Source organism: Ochotona princeps, chromosome 7 (genome assembly GCF_030435755.1).
Source record: "Ochotona princeps isolate mOchPri1 chromosome 7, mOchPri1.hap1, whole genome shotgun sequence".
Taxonomy (NCBI): Eukaryota; Metazoa; Chordata; class Mammalia; order Lagomorpha; family Ochotonidae; genus Ochotona; species Ochotona princeps.
Window position 1 is genome coordinate 34,597,205 of NC_080838.1, and position 22,805 is coordinate 34,620,009.

At 46.0% G+C, this 22,805-nt stretch overlaps 2 long non-coding RNA genes across 3 annotated transcripts; one reads left to right on the forward strand and one right to left on the reverse strand.

The window, feature by feature from the left end:
• Positions 1–783: 783 nt before the first annotated feature.
• Positions 784–20,923, reverse strand: LOC131480761 (uncharacterized). Of its 2 annotated transcripts, XR_009245791.1 has the most exons (4): positions 20,748–20,923; positions 14,601–14,697; positions 6,146–6,206; positions 784–1,288 (listed from the first exon to the last, which is right to left on the reverse strand). It is a non-coding gene; the product is annotated as an uncharacterized LOC131480761 (long non-coding RNA). The 2 variants fall into 2 exon arrangements; XR_009245790.1 differs by lacking the exon at positions 6,146–6,206.
• Positions 16,921–22,776, forward strand: LOC131480760 (uncharacterized). The gene is made up of 2 exons (XR_009245789.1): positions 16,921–17,082; positions 21,181–22,776. It is a non-coding gene; the product is annotated as an uncharacterized LOC131480760 (long non-coding RNA).
• Positions 22,777–22,805: the final 29 nt, after the last annotated feature.

Genomic DNA, 22,805 nt, shown 5'->3' on the forward strand with positions numbered 1-22,805 from the left:
TTCCCATATCGAGGGACTGGTAATTCCCAAGCTAAGTCTTGGGTTCTGGTGGTTTAAAAATACCTCCTTTATGTGTTGGTTACTCAGTGGCACGTTCTTTCATGGTGCTGTAATTTGTTGTTGAAGTTGTTGTTGTTGTTGTTGTGGCTGTTCTAACTCATGCCAGTTGTTGACCTTGTTTCATGGCTTCTCAGTTGTGGAACTCTATAGTGATGGAGTACTGGGGTCAATCATATGCAGATGTGGGGGCACGATGGAACATGTATTCCTGCTTCCAGATGAAGGATGGATTCCCAATGAAATTGTTGGACATGTGTAGACAATGGGATGCTGGACTGTCTGACATTGTCTGTACCAATAATGTTGAGGTACACTTAAGAAAGAGACTGATATAATTATGGTTCCTTATGAAGGACTATACCATTATAGTAAAATGGGGAAATCTGTCAGGGGGTGGGAATCCCAGTCTATACAAAATTGTACCACATAATTCAAAATTCAAAATAAAAATATACTTAGAAAAAGAAGTACATCAGCTGAGACTTGATGTGGAGCCTTTACAGGATGTTGGTATTGCAAGTGACAACTTAACTCGCTGTACCATAACGTCCACTGCTAGTTGGTTAAAATGGCAGCAAGCTACTTCCAGATCTATTCATTGTCCATTAGCATGTTGAAAATTACTGCAATTTCTGATACCTCAAAATAGATGTGAACATTTACTATCTCAATTTCTGAGCCAGGAGTTTGGAAGCAATGCAGCTCGGTGGTACTGGGTCATGCTTTTTTTTTAAAGGCAGATTTATAGAGAGGAGGAGAGGCAGAAAGATATTCTGTTTGCTGATTCACTCCCCAAGTGACTGCAACAGTCAGAGCTGAGCCAATCCAAAGCCAGGAGCCAGGAACTTCTTCAGGGTCTCCCACACAGGTGCAGGGTCCCAAGGCTTTGGGCAATCCTCCACTGTTTCCCCAGGCTACAAGCAGGGAGCTGGATGGGAAGTGGGACTGCCGGGGCATGAACTGGTGTTCATGTGGGATCCTGGTGCATGCAAGATGAGGACTTTAGCCACTAGGCTGCCGTGCCAGGCTCCTGGGTCACATTCTTTCATGAAGCTGGATTCAAGGTAAGGCTGAGGTTGTAGCCATAGAAAAGCTTGACTATTGCTGGAGGTTCAGTGGTCAAGATGCTCTGTCCAGTGACTGTTATGTTCATTCTGGCCCATCTTCATTCATAGGGCTGCCCCAGCAGCCCCGTAACAGAACAACTGCCTCCGTCGCTGAGAGTGATCTGGAAGAAAGTTAGAGAACACTTACTATCTTTTCTGTCAGCCTTGAAAGACACACATCATCATTTCCACAGCGTCCTGTTAGCTACATGGGAAAACCTTATTCACTGTGTGAAGGCATGGCAAATGAATGCAAATTTTAAGAACCTGAAATCATTGAGATTGTGTGGCTGGCTACAATTTCTACTACAACCTCTGATGGCACAAGTCTCACTTTTCTCTTTTTCTATCTATTATCTACATGTTCCATATTGACATCCTGGTTCTCATTCATTGTCAGAGCATGCTGTGAACTGGCCCTGCTCAGCCCACATGTATGCCAATGGATAGTACAGCCCAGCCTGGCCTGACTTGCCCCCAGCCTCAGCTATCCACACTCACTAGTGGAGGTTATAACCTAGCAAAGGAGTTCCCCAAGTTGCCCTACCAGATCCACTACCAGCCCTGGATCTGTGTGTACGGCACGTGCTGTGGCCCTGCGTGTCATACCCCACCCCCAGTCCTGGCTCTCACTGGTGGATGTTGAAGGCCAACCCATCCTGATGTGGGCCACACTCCATCTTGGTGTTTGCATGTGCTAGGCTTCCACAGCCTGGCCCAGCCAGCTTGCCCCCAGACCCAGCCCATACACATGCCAAGAGCTGCAACTTTGCTTGGCCTGGCCCACCCCTAGCCCCAGATCTTGTGCTCCCCAGTGGGAACAGCAGCCTAGTAGGGGGGTTCCCCAGGTTCCCCTACTAGGCCTGTTCCCAAACCCAGATCTCATGTGTGCTTCGAGATGTTGCAGCTCTGGTTGGCATGGTCTGCACTCAGTCCCAGCCTTTGCATGTGTTTGTAGGTGCTACAGCCTTGCCCAGCTCAGCCTCCTACTAGCCCCATCTGCTGTGAGTGTTGGTGAGTTCCTTGATCCAACCTGGCTTGGCCCATCACCATGCCCAGATCGTGTGCAAACTGGCAAATGCTGCACTCCCACAGAAGCAAATCTCCCAATCCACTACAGAATTGGCTCCCAGATCCAGTTCTCTTGTGCTCTAGTGGGCATTGTAGCCCAGTCTGATGTGGCCTACTCCTTGCTCTGACACTCACAGGTGGGTACTGCAATTTAGTCCAGCCAAGCATGTGCCCCAGCCTCAGCTTTCACATGTACTATTGGGCAGAGGGTGATGCTATTCAACCCTGCCCAGGTCCCCCACATGGTCAGATGCCCTGACCTGACCCAGACATGCTCTCAGGTTTCGCTCTCTCTAAGGTACCTTGCCTCAGTTCCATTGCCTACATGCAGGTGCAGTGGCCAGTTCCATGGAAGCCTCCAGAAGTCACTCCTCTCCTGCCAACTAAGCCCATAGCCATTCTCACTCCAACACTTTCCAAGACCGCCTTTCCCAGGCAATCTGTAGCTCCCGCACCCCAACTCCCTTGTGGCACACAGTGTGCCTGGGGAACAGGGAATTGCATCCTGGTACAGCATCCCTTGCCCTCCCCAAATGTATGGCATTAAAAATGGCCTGCTGTGATAGCCTAGTGGATAATATGCTCATCTTGCATGCACCAGGATCACATATGGGTGCCGGTTCTAATCCCGGCTGCTCCGCTTCCCATCCAGCTTCCTGCTTGTGGCCTGGGAAAGCAGCCAAGGATGGCCCCAAAAGCCTTGAGACCCTGAACTCATGTGGAAGACCCAGAAGAAGCTCCTGGCTTTGGATCAGTTCATCTCTGGCTATTGTGTTTACTTGGGGAGTGAATCAACAGATGGAAGATCCTCCTCTCTGTAAGCCTGCCGTTCAACAAAAACATAAATGAACCTTTTTAAAAAAGTAGAATAAGGAATTATGCTGGCACACTGATATAGTTAACATCATACTTGGCATTGACCAGTCCCAGAATGCCTGCCAGCTATTATCTGCTTTTCTCCCAACAATGTAACATTTGCCAAGGTTCAAGGCAACCTAGGCAGTATTCTACAGCTAAGGAGGTCCACTAATTCTTAAGGAGTAGAGAAAATATGTATTTTTTCTTGCTTTCTTTCATTGGGTTTAGAGAGATGTCATATGTCTCATAGAACATTAGTGAATGTTTCTTAATTAATGCATTGGTTAAAAAATTGCATAGGTGGACTTCGTTGCACTGCCAGTTGTGCTGTTGCTAGGGACTCCCACCTATTTTAGTACCTGAGACCAGTTTCTATCTTCATTTCCAATTCATCTTCTGGAAAATGCATTTGGGAGGCAGTATATAGTGGCCCAAGCACTTGAGTTGCTGTACCCACCTGGGAGGTCCGGATGGGGTTCCTGGCTCCTAGTTTTGAGCTCCAACTATTATAGGCATTTCAGAAATGAATCAGTTGAGGAAAGATTTTCTCTCTCTCTCTCTCTGTAACTCTGCCCTCACTAAATAAATATTATTGACAGATTATAAATTCCTTGACCATAGATTACTTGCTACTCCATTCCTCCTGCCACTAGGTATACTCCTTGGACTCCATAAGTCTGTCCTCCACATTGCAAGACAATAGTCTTTTAAAAAGTGTCCCTTTTCCCAATCAAAATGGGACACCATTTTACAAGCAAATAGTTGGATAATGTAATGAAATTTAAAGAGTATTTGTTGTCAATGCCTTAATCTATACCAGGGTGTGTAATAGAATTTCTAGTACAATTGACAAATAGCGAAAAGTTTAGAGCAAACTTTTTGCTGCTTTACAAATTGTAAGTTGCTGTCTTCTTGATTTCTCAATAAAAATCAGTCTTGGACAAACATGTCTATTAATAAATTTCTCCCCCAGGAAATCTGGGCTTTCTAGAGCTAGAATTCCAAAACCATATTCTCTTAGTCTGCCTTGCTATGAATTATTCCTTTTTTTATTGACCCAATTTCAAATGCATTCCAAAATAGTATTTCTCTTAATTCTGTAAATACCATCATTATTCGTTCAATCATATAAATTGAAAAGCTTGAAGTTTAGTTGAGTTTGACCTTTCCCTACTTACTGTGACCAAGTAATCCACTGGCTGTCTTTCTCTGCTCCATTTTCTCTTCTCTCCTTCTATAACCCCCATTTAAACCCTTACATTTACTTCTTGTTGCAGTTCATTTGGCCCTGCATCCTTGCCACATTAACTGAATTAAGCATAGCATCTACCCATTTGTTACACTGTTGAAAACCTCCATCATGCCTTCTGACCACCTAATGCAATGAAGTGTGAACTTCTTCATGTCATTTCCAGTGTTTTGGCACATTCTAACCACAACCTAACTTTCCAAACTTTACTTCTTCACACAGTGTTGTTCTTGATTCATGGAACTCATTTATACCTAACTATAAAATCATTATTGTTTATTTTTCCTGCTGGAAACATTCTCCCTTCACTTTTTCAAAAAGATTTATTTATTTATTTATTTAGTTAGTTAGTTAGTTATTTTTATTGAGAAGGCAGATATACAGAAAGAAGGAGACACAGAGAGAAAGATCTTCTGTCTGCTGGTTCACTCCCTAAGTGGGCACAATGCCCAGAGCTGAGCCAATCCGAAGCCAGGATCCAGGAGCCTCTTCCAGGTCTCCCACATGGGTGCAGGGTCCCAAGGCTTTGGGCCGTCCTCAACTGCTTTCCCAGGCCACAAGTTGGGAGCTGGATGGGAAGTGGGGCAGCCAGGATTAGAAGCGGCACCCATATGGGATCCCAGTGCATGCAAGAAAAGAACTCTTGCCACTAGGCTACCACGCTGTTGTCCCTCCTCTCACTTTTGTTACAGCTTTCCCAATCACTGAAAACCAAAGTCTAAAGGAATCTCAAACATGATGTCTTGAGCCTTCTACCCAGATTGTTCCTTCTTTTCTGATCCCATGATACTTTGCAGTACTCTACAGTTTTCACTGAATTCTCACTTAAGTTTCAGTTATTTGCTTATATAACGTATCTCTTTGTGTGGATTTTAATCCTCCTGAGAATGTAGGCTGGGTCATACTGTGCATAATCATAACATGTATGCTTTACTTAGAAGCAGTTAGCTCCTCATGAAATGGATCTGTATGGAACTGTGGGAGTGTGATACATTGCCTTGATGTATTGGGTAGGAACATAGTATAATATCAAGAGAAAAACCTTTTGTGGTCAATCAATTCCAAATTTGAATTCAATTGTTTCCACTCATAGCTAGATTTTACCCTGGTTATTAATTTGTTGGCATCTTTAGTTCCTTCTTTAAAAGTATATTAGCAGCAGTAGCACCTATTTCATAAATTTGTTGTCATAATCGAAGGAGATATTGATTATAAAACATTTATTTCAATGAGGAATTATTGTTTTATCTTCTTTTGTGCACAGGACAAAACCACGCTATAGTACTCAATAATGTTGTACAGAGCACAAAACTTAGTTTTTTATTTTATTGAATTATCATGAATTCCTAATTACTTTTTAAATACAAAAATATATTTAACAAGTAAGAAAACAATAGAAGGATATAGCAAAGAGGATTAGAAATGGTAAAGGTAAGTCTAGAGTTAATATCTTACATTTTAAAAAAAATAAGCAAGAAGATATTTAATTTTTGACATGGACTTATGACATATTCTTTATAGAATATGCTTCGGGGCTCGGCGGCGTGGCCTAGTGGCTGGGGTCCTCGCCTTGATCCCATATGGCTGCTGGTTCTGATCCTGGCAGCTCCACTTCCTCTCTATCTCTCCTCCTCTCAGTATATCTGACTTTGTGATAAAAATAAAATAAATCTTGAAAAAAAAAAAAGAATATGCTTTGAATTACTTAAAATTTTCTCACAGAAAAAGCAATTATCCATTATTAATTCTAACAGCTTTCATCTTAAATTACACATAAAAATGTTAAAATACTGCAGCTTACAGGAGGTCTAGGCAGGCTCTGGGGTCTCAGCCACTGGGGAATGTTCATGCTGGACCACCCACTAGGAAAGGAAAAAAAACACCTTAGCAGTGTGGCTGTGCCTTCAGAGAAGTTCTGTAAGCTGCTGTAACTATTTTTCTCTAGGAGGAGTAGGAGAGATGAAAACACATGAGAAATTGCTGGACAAATACTCTTTGTCCAGGCTCCAAGGAATAATCAAAGCTAGAATTAATGCCTCTAACGCCGCAGCTCTCCCAAACTTAAGTCTGTTTATATAGATTTGGGCTGACTTGTTTCAGTCTGCCTTTTTGCAGGACACAAACTTACAGGAATAAAGCTAGAATTTCAAGGCAAGTCACGCTATTTAGTTATAGTTTGATTCAGACTTTTGGTTCATTTTTCATAATCTTTTCCCAAAATGTCTCTGTAGCAAGTCATTGGAGGAATAATACCAAAACAGTATTTTAATCTGAAGCCTTGCTACAGGTTTCTTGTAACATCCATGCACACACACACACACACATACACACACACACATATATATATGTAAAGAATTCCAAATAGTGATAAATTAACTCCAGAGAAGATGTAGAAAGATACACATAGAACCTATAGGCAAGATTTTCCTATTTTGTGAAGACTATTATTTAATATCTCTTAAAGATAACAAACCGGCTTTTGAAAATTCATCCCTCCGTCATGCGAAGGACTGCCTCTACTCTAAATTCCTATTTGAAAATATTTAGGGAAGGACCCCAGGGCTAACCAAGATCACTTGCCTGCTATTGTGATTATGGAAACCAGTTTGACAACTGGCAACCTCAATTAATTACACAGTTTGGGTGAAGAGAAGAGCAGTTATGTCAAAAGGAGGATACCTCTGTTTCCAGAGAAAAGGAAGTAGTTTTCGGTACAAAAAATAAACATTGTTAAGAGCATACTTTTTAAAAATCATAGTGAAAGGACAGTTGGCTGCAGACTGCCACTGTCACTGCTACGGGTACCAGCCCCTTGGGCAACACTCTGGAATGAGACAGGCCAATAGGGAAGCAAACTGGGGTGCAATTGATGCCTGATGTGGAAAGAGGCAGCAGTCCCAAGGGAAAGGGACCATTGTGGACAAGTTTTCTGGGCTTCCTTTTCCAGAAAATCCTGCCCTGCATCACAGTGCGAGATCATCAGCTCACAGCAAAGAGCTGCATCATTGGCGTAGTTATAGGCCAGCTCAAGGCTGGTGAAGACCCCAGCAAGGGGCACCAACAGAGGTTCCTGTTACAGAATATCAGTGATACATGAGTTTGCACATGTTCAGGCACGCCTTGCACAACTTCAGCTGACCTTCTTCCATCCAGGAACTCACCACTGTTTTCTCCTCCATTCGCTTCCTGGTGCTAGTCACATTCCTCTAGCTGCTCCAAACACAATACAGAAACAGAAATGAATGGGCCACCGTGGGAGTGGATTTGGTGCACTGCTGCCAACAAAGTGTTGGACACTAGACTACTTGCATCTGACAGAAGAAGTTTGTGTTATATCAGCACATGCCTTTGAAGGCTGTAGTTCTAAAAGTTGTCCTTTTAGAAATCTACGAACAAGTTGCCCTAGTATCCAAAAGAGGTGAAGGAGAAAGCAGTTGTCTTATTGCTCATATACTGATTTCTTTAGATGTTTCAATGCCTTATTATACAATAAAGTCACAAAAACTTTCTTTAGAAAAATCATGAGAAGTGGTTGATTGGATTATGCCACTGCTTGAAATGCCTTTATCCCACAACGAAGTGCCTGTGTTTGATTCTTGCCTCCACTTCCCTTTTAGCTTTCAGCTAATGCACACCCTGGGAGGCAGCAGGTGTCTCTCAAATTGGGTCCCTGCCACCCACATGGGAGGCCCAAATGGAGTTCCTATCTTGTGGGGTCAGCCTAACCCAGAGCCGGCTGTTGCAGTCATTGTGGAAGTGAATTCGTGGAAACAACAATTATTCTGTGTTTCCCTTTCTGTCATTCTGCCTTTCAAATAAATAAATCTTTTAAAAATCAAATAGGTTAAATATGGAATCAAATACATTTTTTACTTTCTTTTTATTTTCTATGAAAAGTCTTTTCTGGGGCCTGTGCAGTGGCATATCAAGCTAATTCTCCACATTCAATATGGGCACTAGTATGCATACTGACCACTCCACTTCTAATCCAGCTCCCTGCTAATGGCCTGGAAGAGCAGGGGAAGAAGGCCCAAGAAACTAGGCCTCTGCACTTATGTGGGAGACTGAAAGAGCCTCTTGGCTCCCAGCTTCAGACTGACCCAGAGCCGGCCATTACAGCCATCTAAGAGTGAACTAATGAGCGGGAGATCTCTTGCTCTCCCTCTTTCTCTCTCCTTCTCTTCCTCTTACTCTTTATCTCACTGTCTCTCTCTTTCAATAACTCTTTCAAGCAGAAGAAATATATCTTTTTTAAAAAGTATTTTCTGGCCAAACAGCATTCCAGCTAAAATCCAAGAATTCTATTACTAAGAAAGAAACAAAACTCTGAGCCTCAGTGGAAAATGATATCCCAGGACTGACCTGAAGAACCGAACATCCTAATCTGTTGTTTGGTACAGAATCCATGCCAACAGAAAACCTGGACTGAATTATGTCTGAAATAACCATTCTTTTATAACATTTTGTCTTTATTTTTTTAAAAGATATATTTTTTAATTGATATACAGAGAAGGGCCCAGCGCGGTGGACTAGAGGCTAAAGTCCTTGCCTTGAATGTTCCAGGATCCCATATGGGCGCCAGTTCTGGTTCCGGCAGCTCCACTTCCCATCCAGTTCCCTGCTTGCTGCCTGGGAAAGCAGTCAAGGATGGCCCAAAGCCTTGGGACCCTGCACCTGCGTGGGAGAGCTGGAGGAACTTCCTGGCTCCTGGCTTCAGAGCGGCACAGCACCGGCCATTGTGGCCACTTAGGGAGTGAATCATTGGACGGAAGATCTTCCTCTCTGTCTCTCCTCCTCTCTGTATATCTGACTTTGAAATAAAAACAAATAAATCCTTTTAAAAATAAATAAATAAATTAATTAATTAAAAAAATATATACAAAGAAGAGGAAAGACAGAGAGGAAGATCTGTTGATTCACTGCCCAAGTGGCTGCAATGACTGGAGCTGAGCTGATCCAAAGCCAGGAGCTGGGAACTTCTTCCAGGTTTCCCACAAGAGTGCAGGGACCCAAGGCTTTGGGCAGTCTTCTATTGCTTTCCCAGGCCACAAGCAGGGAGTTGGATGGGAAGCATGGCTGTCAGGAATAGAACTGGTACCCATATTGGATCCTGGGTATAAAAGCTAAGGTTTCTTTGGGGAACTTCTCAACTAGATCACTGGACTCAAACTCTGACTACAGGGAAAACCACAAGATATGTGGTCCAATCTTGGAGTGCACATATCAAAACTGGCCTCTTCAGTGCTAATGTCTGTGCAGTGGAAAGCACACACAGATACACACAAAGAACATGTTAGTCAACTCAACTAGACCAGAAGAGGACATCAGGTACCATATCAGAAGACAGAGAACAGAGCAGGATGGACAACTCTCCCGGCCAAGCTTTACAACAAGTGTCTGAGTCTATGGATGCACTAAGATGGATTTGTCAGCCAACAAACCTTGGAAAGACTTTTTGATCCTTGGAGCAACAAAACAGACAACATCTCAGAACTATCAAAATCACTAAAGTAATAACATGCTTGGATCAACTCTCCCCACATTGTAGTCTGTTAGGTGTCATCAAATGACTGTCCCACCTCCCCAGGTACATGCAGTTTGGCAACAAGGAGTGGCTCACCGTAGCCCACCTTCCCCCCAGCCCGGATACAAAAGAAAAAGATGAAATTTGGAAGCACCTTCTTTCATATCTCAACCTTTTTCTCCTTAATCAGAGGCCCACATCCCTATCAACTACGTAAATAACAGTAAAAATAGAATAAAACATGTTTAAGAAACTAATGACAATAAAGAAAGCCATAGCATTGATAGAGAAGCTATTGACTGATATAGTTTTCAAACATTAAAATCCTGAAGCAGAAATTATCTCAACCAAGTAACTGGCATCCTAACAAGATGATGCACTAGAGATTCACTGGGAGCTATGCACTGCCTTTTCTGGATATCACAGAAAGAGAAATAACCTGAATTTAAGCATGTGAAACTGGCACATAAAAGTACAAGCTGAGAATATTCTATAAACTTACTGGCTTACAACCTTCAAACCTGTTAAAGCCACAAAAGTGTGTTAAGTGGATTGACATTGCTATGAAAACACACACACGGTGAGCACATAGTGATCTAAAGTTGCCAAAGTGTCAGCAAGGTCTTCCTCAGAGTAAGGATGTCAAAATAAGAATCTGAAGTTAGCTTCAAAATGGGACAATGCGTGTGGGTGCTCAAAACAGTGGAGGAAATAAGCTGCAATGCATAAGACCAAGGCAAAGTAGTCGTATGCCAACTGATGCATGTGTATGTAAATGTATCACAGCATGTACATACATACATATATGTGTATATTTAAATACAAAGGATGTTCCTATGTATTCATATATATATATAGTATATCTCTTTAATGTCAGCAATGTCACTTATTATATTGAAAAATAACGCATGTCAAAATCTCTTGACAAGTTGTCTATACTGATTTACTTTAAATCCAAAACCTGTGCTTTGAAAAACCAAACCAACTTCAGCTTTGATTGGCTAGTCACTTTGATTATAATTTTTTCAAGCACTTGGGCCCAGCGCAGTGGTTTAGCAGCTAAAGTCCTCCCCTTGTAAGCCCTGGATTCCCATATGGGTGCTGCTGGTTCTGGTTCCGGCAGCTCCACTTCCCATCCAGCTCCCTGTTTGTGGCCTGGGAAAGCAGTCAAGGATGGCCCAAAGCCTTGAGACCCTGTACCTGTGTGGGAGACCTGGAGAAACTTCCTGGCTCCTGGCTTCAGATTGCCTCAGTTTGAGCTGTTGTGGCCACTTGGGAAGTGAATCAATAGTCAGAGAATCTTCCTGTCTGTCTCTCCTCTCTTTATATCTGAGTTTCCAATAAATAAATCTTTACAAACTTTATATATATATATATATTAATTTTTCTCAAGCACTGATTATCTCATAACCAGGTGATCCTATTTTCACAGAACTTTTAATGCATTTCTCTTTATTTTATGAATGGCATTTTCTTTCAAAAACTTTTTGTTTATTTGTAAAGGACATTCACAGGACAGAAAGAGAGATCTTCTGTTTCCTGATTCACTCCCCAAATAGTAGAAAAAAAAGAACTAGGACAGCCTAAAGTGAAGAGCCAAGGAATGCACAGGGGCGGTGTGTACATGGGCGACAGGGACTCATGCATGGGAGCTGTGTTTCACAGGCACATTGTCAGGGAGCTGGGCTGAAAGAAAAGTCATCTGGATGCACTTCCGGTACTCCCAGTGTGGGATGCCGGTGTCAGCAGCATTGGCTGACACTGCCCTCCACCCCTTAAACCATAATGCGCACCCCTTGAACGGCGGAAGGTCTGGAAGACTAGCCATTCCCTCAGTAAGGCAGGATTATTCAATGACCGTGTTTGCTTATAACCGATTTGGATTCCAGTTTAGGATTGATCCTACCAGTCATTAACCAGGCAACCTGAGTTAGCTTCTATATGAATATCAGTTTTCTTATCTGTCACAGAAGGAAATAATAGTATCTACTGGATAAGGTTGCTGTGAGAACTGATAGAGATTATAAAGCAGTGACCCAGTTCTTGGCTCTTGGAAAGTACTCAGTGGATTATCTTCAGCATCACTTTGTGCTGCTCTAGAAAGCATACATAAATGAAAGATGAACATCTATTGTTTATGGTAACAGAGGCAAAATGTAATTGGACATGGTAAGTGTTCTAAGAAGTATTTTTTCCATTAATGACCAAATATATGTGAAGCCTACTGGCTAGAAATCAGTACAGATAAAAAATGACCATGATCTGCTTAGTCTATAACTTCAGTGCTCAGGTTAAAACATCTTTCTTGTTGTTTGGATAATGTTTATTTTTATGTAAAAGACTAAGAGATTATATCCACTGGGCCAGGTAGAAGCTGGGAGCCAAGAACTTAATCCCACCCTCTGCAGCCATCATCAGCTGCCTACAGAGGTCTACATTCATGGGAAATGGGAACGGAGGAGTGGAACGCGAACCTAACTCTCTGATATAGAATTTGGGAGTCTAAACTGGCATCTTAACTGTTTGCTCCAATGTCAATTTTTTAAAAGATTTATTTATTTTTATTGTAAAATCAGATATACAGAGAGGAGGAGAGACAGAGAGGAAGATCTTCCGTCCGATGGTTCACTCCCCAAGTGGCCACAAAGGCCAATGCTGCACTGATCCGAAGCCAGGAGTTCCTCCAGCTCTTCCATGCAGGTGCAGGGTCCCAAGGCTTTGGGCCATCCTTGACTGCTTTCCCAGGCCACAAACAGGGAACTGGATGGGAAGTGGAGCTGCCGGAACCAGAACCGGCAGCACCCATATGGGATCCTGGCACGTTCAAGACAAGGACTTTAGCTGCTAGGACATCACGCTGGGCCCAAAAGTCAATATCTTTAATTTTAATTTTAATTTCTTTGACTCTAACAATAAAATAACAAGTTTTTCTTGTAGTATGTTTTGGTACATTGCATTTTGCTATACATGGTCAACAGTGAAATTTTAAAAGTAATTATGAGGCCAGTGCAGTGGCATAGCACGTTAAGCCTCAGCCTGCAGAGCGAGCATCCCACAAGGGTAAGAGTTTGAGCCCTGGCTGGACTCTTGTACCCACAAGGGAGACCCAGAAGAAAATCCTGGCTATTGTGGCCATTTGGGGAGTGAGATGCAAGATCTCTGACTTTTTGTCTTGTTCTGTAACTTTGTCTTTCAACTAAAAATAAGCAAATCTTTTAAAAAATGTCTGAGAACTGAATATCATAGTCTCTCAAGTAGTAAAATGATCCTAGATACTTAACAGCTGGAAAGTTCTATGTCATCTGGGCGCTTCCAACATCCCCTTATACACACCTTATTTTTCTACTCTCTCCACATATTTCCAAAGCTAGGTTATTTAAAAAATTTTTTTTTCAAGGTTTATTTTATTTATGTGTAAGTCACAGTTATTGAGGGTGGGGGCAAGAAGGGAGAGAGAGATCAGTCTGGTTCACTCCCTGGATGGTCAGAATCGTGTGGCCTGTGCCAGCTGCACGCAGGAGTCTGGAACTCCAGCATCATCTCCCACATGAATGACAGGAGCCTGGGAACCTGGGGCGCACTTGGACCAGTTACAGCAGGGAACAGGATGGGAAGTGGGCAGCTAGGACTAATTTCAGCACTTAAATGTGATGCCAGATTCACACGTGGCAGTTTAACCCACCACAGCATAACAGCAGCCCCCAAAGCTTCCTTATCTCATTTTAACATAAAGATATGAAAAACTTAAAATTAGTCTGGAACCTTTAAAATATCATTCATGATTCATCATCCTAAAAAATGCTCTGACAAGCTGACAATGATTGCAGTGATGGTGAAAAAGATTAAGCTGAGATTGTTGTACATATCTGATTTGTTGCAAAAAGGATTAGAAATTAATTAGCATTAATTTGAGATTTAATTCATGCCAGTTCAATAGATTTTAATGTCTTTGAACTTATTTTGTGAGCAAATGTACCATTTGGTCAATAGACATTTATTGAACATCTACAATTTATCAGACATAGGCTCACACATAGAACTAAGAAAAGACCCCAAAAACCTTATCTCCTGATAAAATACTCAACGTAGTAATTTCCAAAACAGTAAAATAGATAAAAGCTAGTTTTAGAGCATAGGAACAAAAAGTATTCAGAAATGAACTTTACAAAATCCAAAGAAAGAGTTGTGAGATTTAGAATTACTGCTTAAGTGTGAGGTTGGAAGAAACCAGACCGGAAAGGGAGGATGGAATTGGGCAGCTCCTTTATGTTGGGGACAGGAAGAATGGCCTGCATCCAGGTTCTTGCCTAAGAAGAGTAGCAGGAGGAAAAGGAAGGCATCACTCCCTCACAAAAAGTAACCGAAATCACCACCAAAAAGCTACTGAAACACAAGAAGATATAGAGTAAGAAAAGCAGGATGCAGACAGGGACTCATATAACAGCACCTCTATAAAGGACTGCTCTGTGCCTTCTCAGAACACCTAATTTTGACAATGTGTGACAGGTGTTAGGGTAGTAGTTTGGGATGGGGAGGAGCTTCCCAGGTCAGTTCAGTAAACTGAACTCCAAGTTCCCACTCTGCTGTCTTAATAATAACGTTGATGCTGCCTGGAGGGAAAGGCATGAGCTCCTGCCTTGTCCTAGGACATCAGGTGGTCGTGGGGCTTTCCTGCCATGCACAGTCCCCCCTGTGCCTAGGGAGGACATTCAGCATGGCCTGCTGTACTTACGGGTCTGGCAGCCTTTATTGTTCAGGCAGTCACTCCACAGTCATGAATGCAAATGGTTTGCCGGTAGACACTGGATTGAGTCAAACACTTTTCATGTCTAGCGAAGAGAATGGACAAAGTCAACACCACTTCCAACAAAGCCTTTATCCTCAGTAGGACAAACCAGGGGTAATGGAGGAGCTGATGAACTCTGGGGAGAGCCTGTTGAAGTAGAGGAAGAGAAAACAGAGAAGAAAGAAGTGACCCAGCTAGGAGATAAAGGGAAGGTAGTGTGAAATGGGACGTGGAGGGAGACTTCAGCTTCTCTCCTCCAGGAAGCTGTGTTGGTGGCCTTTCCACAACTCCCAGGCTCTGCCAAGGCACTTGGTGCACCTGCAGGGTCTAGCAGAGACTTGGGGTTGCCAGGCTACTTCAGGCATGGTAGCCACCTCCTTCACCCATCTCTTTTGGTGGCACCCCACCCAGATTCCTTTCTTGTCAAACTTGTTCCCAGTCACCCAAGCCCTCTAGTTTCTGACCTCCTGGTCAAACTGCCTGTTACCCAGGACACAAATAGATTGAGGGTGTCAGATAACATGGTAATTTGGTGTGTGTGTCAGGGTGGGGGAGGCAGTTTGAGTGAAGGCTGTCATGGGCTTTATAATACTGCTTTCCCCAACCACCCACACCTTTAAAGTAAATGCCCTTCCCCCACCCATGCTCCTCTGTGTCTCTAAGTCACTGAAGGGCAACTGAGTGTGTGATTCATACCTCTTTGTATTTGTTTGCTTTGATGTGTTCATTATCTCCCCGGAGCCAGCTGGTGGAACATTTGAGTCAATTCTATTTTTCTTGGGGGAGCGGGTGGGAGTGCAGGAGTACCACAAAGTTGGGCCAGACTGCTCTTCAGGAATGATACAGAACACTGCGGGAGACCTGCACCGCTTAAACTCAAGGCCATTTTCTCCAGGAGCTAGCTGATGGGGGCTGGCCCAGTCTCACACACACACACACTCCTCACCACATGCTTGCTGCCTGCTGGCATCTCTGAAAGTTCTTGTTCACAGCCTGTCCTGCTGCCACCCTGCACCCCCTGCCAGAAACTCTTGGAATCACCACGCATGCTGGGAGCCCACTGGAGTTTTCGCAGGGGTCACTGCAGAAGCTAAAGGGTGACAATGAGGCAGATGGAGGAGGACAGAGTCCACACACCAGACACTCACACAGCAGCACCATGGCCACTTTACACTCACACCCAAAAGTGCAAAGATTTGGGTGAATGCCCTGGGCAAACATTCTGGTACTTAAATGAACAGATGGGATACTGGCTCCAGGTGGCCGGAAGAGCGTCATCATGGGACTAGTTCCCTCTCTAATGTTAGATGTAATATATTATATATAGATATATAAAATTTATCAATGACGTTTTATGGGCCAGTGCTATGTCTTAAATAATAAAATAACTGACAGAAGAAACAAGCCCATGTTAAGAACGTCAAGAGTTGTCTAGCACCTCCCTGAAGCTGCAGCTCTTTCTCCTACTTGCATTCACTTCATCTCTGTTCTGGGACCTGCAGAGAGGGATAGGCTCAGAGGCGGCAGCCCCTAGCCGCTCAGGAGTCCGCTGAGCACCAGAGTCTCTGTCGTTTCCAGGTGAGGGCACAGGAACGCAGGAGGTGCAGGATCTTCCTTCTTCCCTCAGCTCTGTTATCTTTTCACTAGTTCTGTGCGTTTGACTGGGCACGGGTGGTGGGGGGAGGCGCAGCACAGAAGTCGCTGCAGAAGTCCCCACTCGTGTTTAAGGAAACAAGCAGCTCAGAGCCAGAAGCAGGTGGGGCCCAAGCAAGAAAGAAGTGGGGTGGGGATGGGCATCGAGCCTGGGGTTCCAACTCCACCGCAGGCTAGGGCTTGCGCGTGGTGGCAGAACCGAGGCAGGGCTGGGAGGCCCAGTGTGACCAGGTTCCAGGCTACTGCCATCGTGTCCCCTCCACAGCTACCCAACCCAGCCCAGCCGCGCCAGGGCTGGCAGCTCTGAGGCTCTTCTGGTTGGTCCCTGTGAGCACCTGCCCCCTCCTAACGCTCAAGGTATCTCTCGTAAAAGGCTGCTTCAGCCCCTTCTCCAGTGGAAAAGGGTTAGAAGCCCTTAACTGTAGGCTCCACAAGAAAGAAAATTGACTCAGTAACCCCCACCCCTATCTCCACCCCACACACTCGTCCTCAGAGGCCTGCGGCCACATGGTCCTAGGAAAATGAGCACCAAAGCATAGGCTCCCGAGGCCCAGAAAGCGGCCGCTGTGGACGTAGAACTCGCTATAGGACGTCTCTCTCAGGATCGGATAGATGATTCATTTTTATATGTAACGTTTTAGCCCACTCTATAGCTCGGACCGGTTAATGTTCAACTCCTGGGCGTGGAGAGGCAGTTCCAAGGAGGCAAGCAAGGATGACCCCATTCAAGGTATATGGCCGCGTGGGAGTGGAGGCGCAGAGGCCCGAGGCAGGGGTGAGCAGGGATGCGGTTGGTGGGAGGCTCCTCGGGCCCTATACTCCTTTGGCCGAAGCGTCCTCCTTCGCCTGCCTGGAGGTTCTGCTCCAGGGCCGTGCCTCGGTTGGGCTCCGATCACCCACGAGGCAGCCCTCAGAGCCCTGGAGCAGCGCTGACTGGGGCATCTGGCCCGCAATCAGGAGCGGTGTTTATTCCCAGCTGGGCTCGGAGGGCCGAAGCGCGCAGCCCCAGCTTTGGGCCAGGCAGGGACTTCGGGCCAGGGACGCCCACCGGCAGTGGGGCACTACCAGCCAGCAGCTCAGCGGATTTCGGGTTTTGTTGCCCCGAACTAGTGAGAATCCAGTGCCAGGATCTTAGCGGGGAGGGAACCCCAGACAGGGCGTAAGATGGCGCTACCGGTTGCTCTGTAAACAACCTCAGGGTAAACAGAGGCAGGACTCTTTAACACTGTAGCCGGCCTCAAAATTGAGTGTTAGGGAAAAAGCAGCTGCATTGGTCTTTGGAAGGCCATGGGGCGCAGGAAAGCCCTGGGAGAAGCCGCCCTTGGTAACAACACTGAGGTGGAGTTGCTGCATCTTTGGTCCACGGGTGGGGCCGTGAGGCATCCGTAGAATTCGTGGAGGTCCTGGAGCTGTCTCCAGGTCAAGCCCAGTGCCGGGCAGTTGTTGCGCCGGCCTAATTGGGCAGGGCAAGGGGTTTGGGGGGAGGGGGCTGCGAAACCAGGAAGCTGCGGCCCAACTGCTGCGCGGAAGCTTTGTGGGATTTTTTTTTTCCGTCATAGAAACAGATAACCAAGGTCCCGCCCCCATCACCACATCAGATAAGAATAGTCCCCCGCAATTTCACAGATTTCAAGCACGGCCTGCAGGCTTTGGGGTCAGCGGAGTCGCGTGCACCAACAACGGCTGGAGGCCCAGCGCCCAGCTAAAGAAAGGTTTTATTTTACTCGCTTCTGTTTGGTATTCTTTTATTTTCTGAGAAAGTGATGTGTGGTCTGCAGCCTTGGGTTCTGACAGGCAAAGCCCCTTCCTTAGCCCCGGATGACGGCCTGCAGGGTCACACACACACACACAAACACACACACACTCTCTCTCCCTCTCCCTCTCCCTCACGTAAGCTGTCGCGCAGCAACCCAATGCAGATGGTCAGGTGCAACGAGGCCTGGGAGAACCCTGCCAGGCCCTCCGCATGGGGCAGAAAATGACCGCTATGAAGATTTGACTGGTTTGCAGTCACCACCACACGACCCCTGCCCAGGGAAGCTGACTTGGCCGTGGGTTGTTGACACAGAGCAGGGGAGAGCGCCTTAGAACTGAAGCCCGTCTCACCGCTTTCCTGGGGACACACAGGGACGGTTTTGCGTCTTATCTTCCCTGAGCACCAGCATCAAATCCCGCTCAGGACTTGGTGAGAAGGCTCCCCGGGCTGCCGAGAACTGCAGGAGGAGGGGCGTGGCTCGGTTTTGTGCTGTAAGCGCCCGGCTCTTAAGAAACCGCCTACAGTCCTCACCCTTGGTCGCAGGTCGTAGCCATCTGAGAGCCATTTTCTAAGTTGCTAGAATAAAGTACAAAACAGCACAGGATGCCGACAAAGAAAACAAGAGAACAGGTTGCGGGAGAAAAAAGTAGTTGGGGTGGGGGTCCCTTAAACTCCCCCCCCCCCGAAAACTAGGAGAACTAGGTATTAAAAGGTCCAAGTCACAGGACACAGACACACACCCCTCTCAGGAAGGACCTCTGTAAGGTGGGAGGGGGGAGAAAAAGAAAGAAAATGCAGTCCCTCTCAACCCACCACCCATAAGGAAACACTTTACCATATAGCCGTTAAATGCTCTAAAGACAGTTTTTTAAATTACGAGGAATTTAGGTGGTTCTTTCAGCCATTCTTCTGCTGGGTAACGTAAGCTTCAAGTTATCTCCTGTTTTCCCCAACTGCCACTCCACTGTTAACAGCAGTTTCCAAAAGGAGTAGCAAAGACGTTTTAAAAGGTAATTGAGGAGAATTAAATGCTCATATATCTTCAATGAAATATTGCGTTTCTTGCAAGACTTTCCCAATCTTCAAACAAAATCTAAAGTCAACATTTACACAAAATGCATAAAATAACTAGGCACAGAAACGCAGAAGTGCACCCCCAAACATAACATTCTAGCTTCTATCTTGCCTAGAGTGGGGAGGGGGAAGGGAAAGAGAGAAGGCAAGCGGGATAAACTTACAAGATGAGTAAAACTTCCCAATTTCATCTGCTGAAACTCAGAAGGATATACGTTGGTAGTCACTGTTTCCACTTAACCCATTGTTCAAAGTCTCATCTTGAATTACCATTTTCTCAAGTTCAGTTAAAAATTCAGTTGTTAGGGGGGAGAGACGGGGGGGCACGGGAGAGAGCTATATTTTAAAATTTCTTCAGAAAAATCTGCTACCAGGAGTTTCTCGTGTTCATTTGGAGACCTGTCCGCCCCTTGGTCAGCTACCTTTCTTGCCTCGGTGTGTTTGGATTAAGTGCAGATCGCCGAGGGGTTTATAAATCAATCACTAGAGAGTCTATATTCATAAAGGCTCTGATCTGATTACATCCCCTGCCTCCCCTACCCCCTTCTGGGAAAAAGTTACCGGGCCAGCCGGGACCTCCCAGCGCAAGCAGTCGGCTGCAGCTCGCGGGCGGGCGGGCGGCTACTGGCGCGCGAGCCGGGCCGGGCGACGGCGGCCAGGGCGCCCGTGGATTAGAATGTGGATTGCAGGGCAGATCTTTGTTTGGTCCCCTTCGCTCTGGGGGCTGGGGGTGGCGAGTGGGGGGAAGGGCTTTCCTTTGGAGAGAGCGCGCTAGATTTTTATAGACTCGCCTTGAAAGAGTTCCGTCGCTCCTCCTAGGGTTAATTTATGGGACTTTCTAGGAATATTAGAATATGTGTGTGTGTGTTTGGAAAGACGCGGTGCGGTATTTTCCCACTGATTTTGTTGTCGCTGCACCCCCCAAAGAACTCCCGGGTGTCAGCACCTCGTAGGAAGAGGGTGGGCTAAGAGAAAGGGCAGGTCAGCAGGCAAAGCGGGTTCCTTCCCTCAGCAAACGGCGCCGGCTTCCCCCCCCCCCTTTTTTTTTAATAATGATAGATTATTAGCATTTTATGCCAAATTACAGACACTAAGACTCGGGTTTGGGAAATGGGAGGCAGTCGAGGTGGGCTGCCTACCTCTTTCTCCAGGTCTGTGACAATCTGCATTGGACATGGGGTGGGGGATGAACAGTGTGTCGCCTTAGAAAAGTTTCCAAGCTTTGAAAAAGTGAAATAAAAATCCAAGGATTGGCCAGGGGCACTCAGGAGAAGAAAAGATTCACCCAACAGGTAGGTGGGCTGGCAGGGAGGAAAAGCGAAGGCCTCAGGCCGAAGATATGGTGCTCGGGGCTCCTGCTCTAGGTCAGCCAAGCTCCGCGCCAGGGGAGGTGGGTGGCGGTGGGCAGAGGCCAAGGAGGCCTGGACTGCTCAAGCCTGACCTCCAACCTCGCCATTTTGGAACCCAAGCGAGGTGGGGAGCTGGGAGGGGTGGATGTTGGTGTTCATGCTATAGATTATGGTAAAGGCTGCTTTAAGCACTTTAATAGACAACTAGTTCAGAAATCATTAAGAGACCTAGAGAAGAAGAAAAAATACCCTCACACTCACCGGTAATAAGTGTTGACATGCAGCAAAAAATCGATTGAGTGGAACCGAGGTGGTGCCTGGAGCCGTAGTGGGTGGGGGCCCAGGCTCCCCGGGCGCGGGAGGGGCGAAGCGACCGAGTGCACCGGGGACGCACCCGGCTCCTCTGGCTCACAGAGAACCGGGCAGGAGGTGCGCAGAGACGCTGGCGGCCCGGCGGGCGTGCGTGGTGGGCAGTGGACGCAGAGGCAGGAGAGGGTGCAATTCTTACCCCTTGGAGCTGCAAGGCAAGCAGCCGAGGTGCTGCCTTATCTTCGGTCCCAAGTCCCCTCCCCCCAGCCTGTGCCACTCAAGTCGGGGAAGTGGCAAAGCGTCCCAAACCTGGACCTTCATTTCTATCTGTCCTTTTTTTGTTGTTTTTTGTTTGTTTGTTTGTTTATGTTTTTGTTTCCTGCAGATGGATGGGTTTGCTCGCTTGAGTTCTGTCTGCGCAAAGTAGGCCGAGATCCACCTCCAGCACCCAGAGTTCGCAAGTCACTCCCGGTCCGACCGGCAGGAGACGCAAATTCTGACGGCAGTTTGGTCCACGCTTCCTTCCAGCCCCCATCCCCAAGTCCGCTTGCCCAGCTCCTGCCCTCCCCCATTCTCAGACCCCTCCCCACCCCTCCTCCCCTCCCCCCCCCCCGGGTCCGGCGGAGGCGCTGGGGAGGCCCGGACCGCTGGGCCCCTGGGGGCTCCAGAAGCCAAAGTCCGCTCGTGGGGACCGTTTTCCTCTCCACTGCTCTCAAGTGAACAACAAGGACGGAGGTGACCCTCGTCCAAAGGGCTTTTATCTGACCCCAGCGCCGCGTGATCCCGCCGCCCGTTGGAGGCAGGAGCTTTGAAAAGAAAGAAAGCAAAGTTAATGTGCGCTGAGGACTGATCTTAAATCGGGGGACATTATCTTCCATCTCCGTAAGTGGCAGCAGCAGTGCCTCGCAGAACAAAGACTCAGTGTCTGAGCTTTCCACAGCTTCTAGGTAACGTTTCAGCGAGATAAGAGCCACCTCAGCGCAAAAACACGGGTTTTCTCGGCTCCCGAAAACCCGCGGCTGTTCAGAGCTCGCCATTCTCCCGCGTCGTGTTTGTCCTGGCCCACTGCGGGATGGGGGTGGAGATGGCAAGAATAACAAAGGACTTCGGCACCCACCCACCCCGCCCCCATCCTGCGAGGGCGACGCGGAGGAATTCTTTAGAACCACCTCACATTTGCTACTATTTGCCCCAAAATCAAATTCCACTTTTTTTTTTTAAGAGCGGAAAATCACCTATCAAAGCAAAGTGAGCGGGCGTTGCTGGAAGTTAAAAAAAAAAAGAAAGGAGGAAAAAAAAAACCCTTTCACCGCGACCTCTTTCCCGATTAGATGTCAGAGGATGGGAGGGAGGGCCTAGGCTGTAATTCATCTTGATTTGCTTCATTGTCCTGCAGTTTGCAAACTATAATCCTGTATAATTTCAGGAACAAGCAGGTTTAGAATTAATGGGTCAATATTATTTAAAACAAAACACGGGGAGCACGACCTTTGCCTCAACTACATATTGCTCGACAAGACTCAGGAAACTCCACTCTAACCTCTCAACCCCTGGACTCTTTGAGAAACTAAAGGGCCCTGGTTATTAGAAATGGTCTTTGTTTCTTTTAATGTCTCCAAAGGATTTGGAAATAGTAACGCAATAGAACATGAAGGATCTCTCTACTTAAGTCGGAAAGATAAACGTGGAGGCCTAAATATTTTGAACTGGAGGCGTTTCCTGGTAAATTTATGATGGATGTATTCCTTGTGAGAGGAATGTATATTAACGCTAGACTTATACCTGCACACCACACAAGCTTCTCCTGAAGAATTTACTGGAAGCACAGGTCCGCCCCCTCCCCAGGAGAAAACCTGAGAGCCATTCCAAACTAGCAGTATTTACTAAATCTCTTTCTCCTTTCTTCTTTCTCTCTTATATTATTTACTGGCAATAATGGAATCCACTGGGTGTAAGCCAAAGAAAAATTTGAAAGACAAGACCAGACTTTGAATCCATATTTTTTTTTTC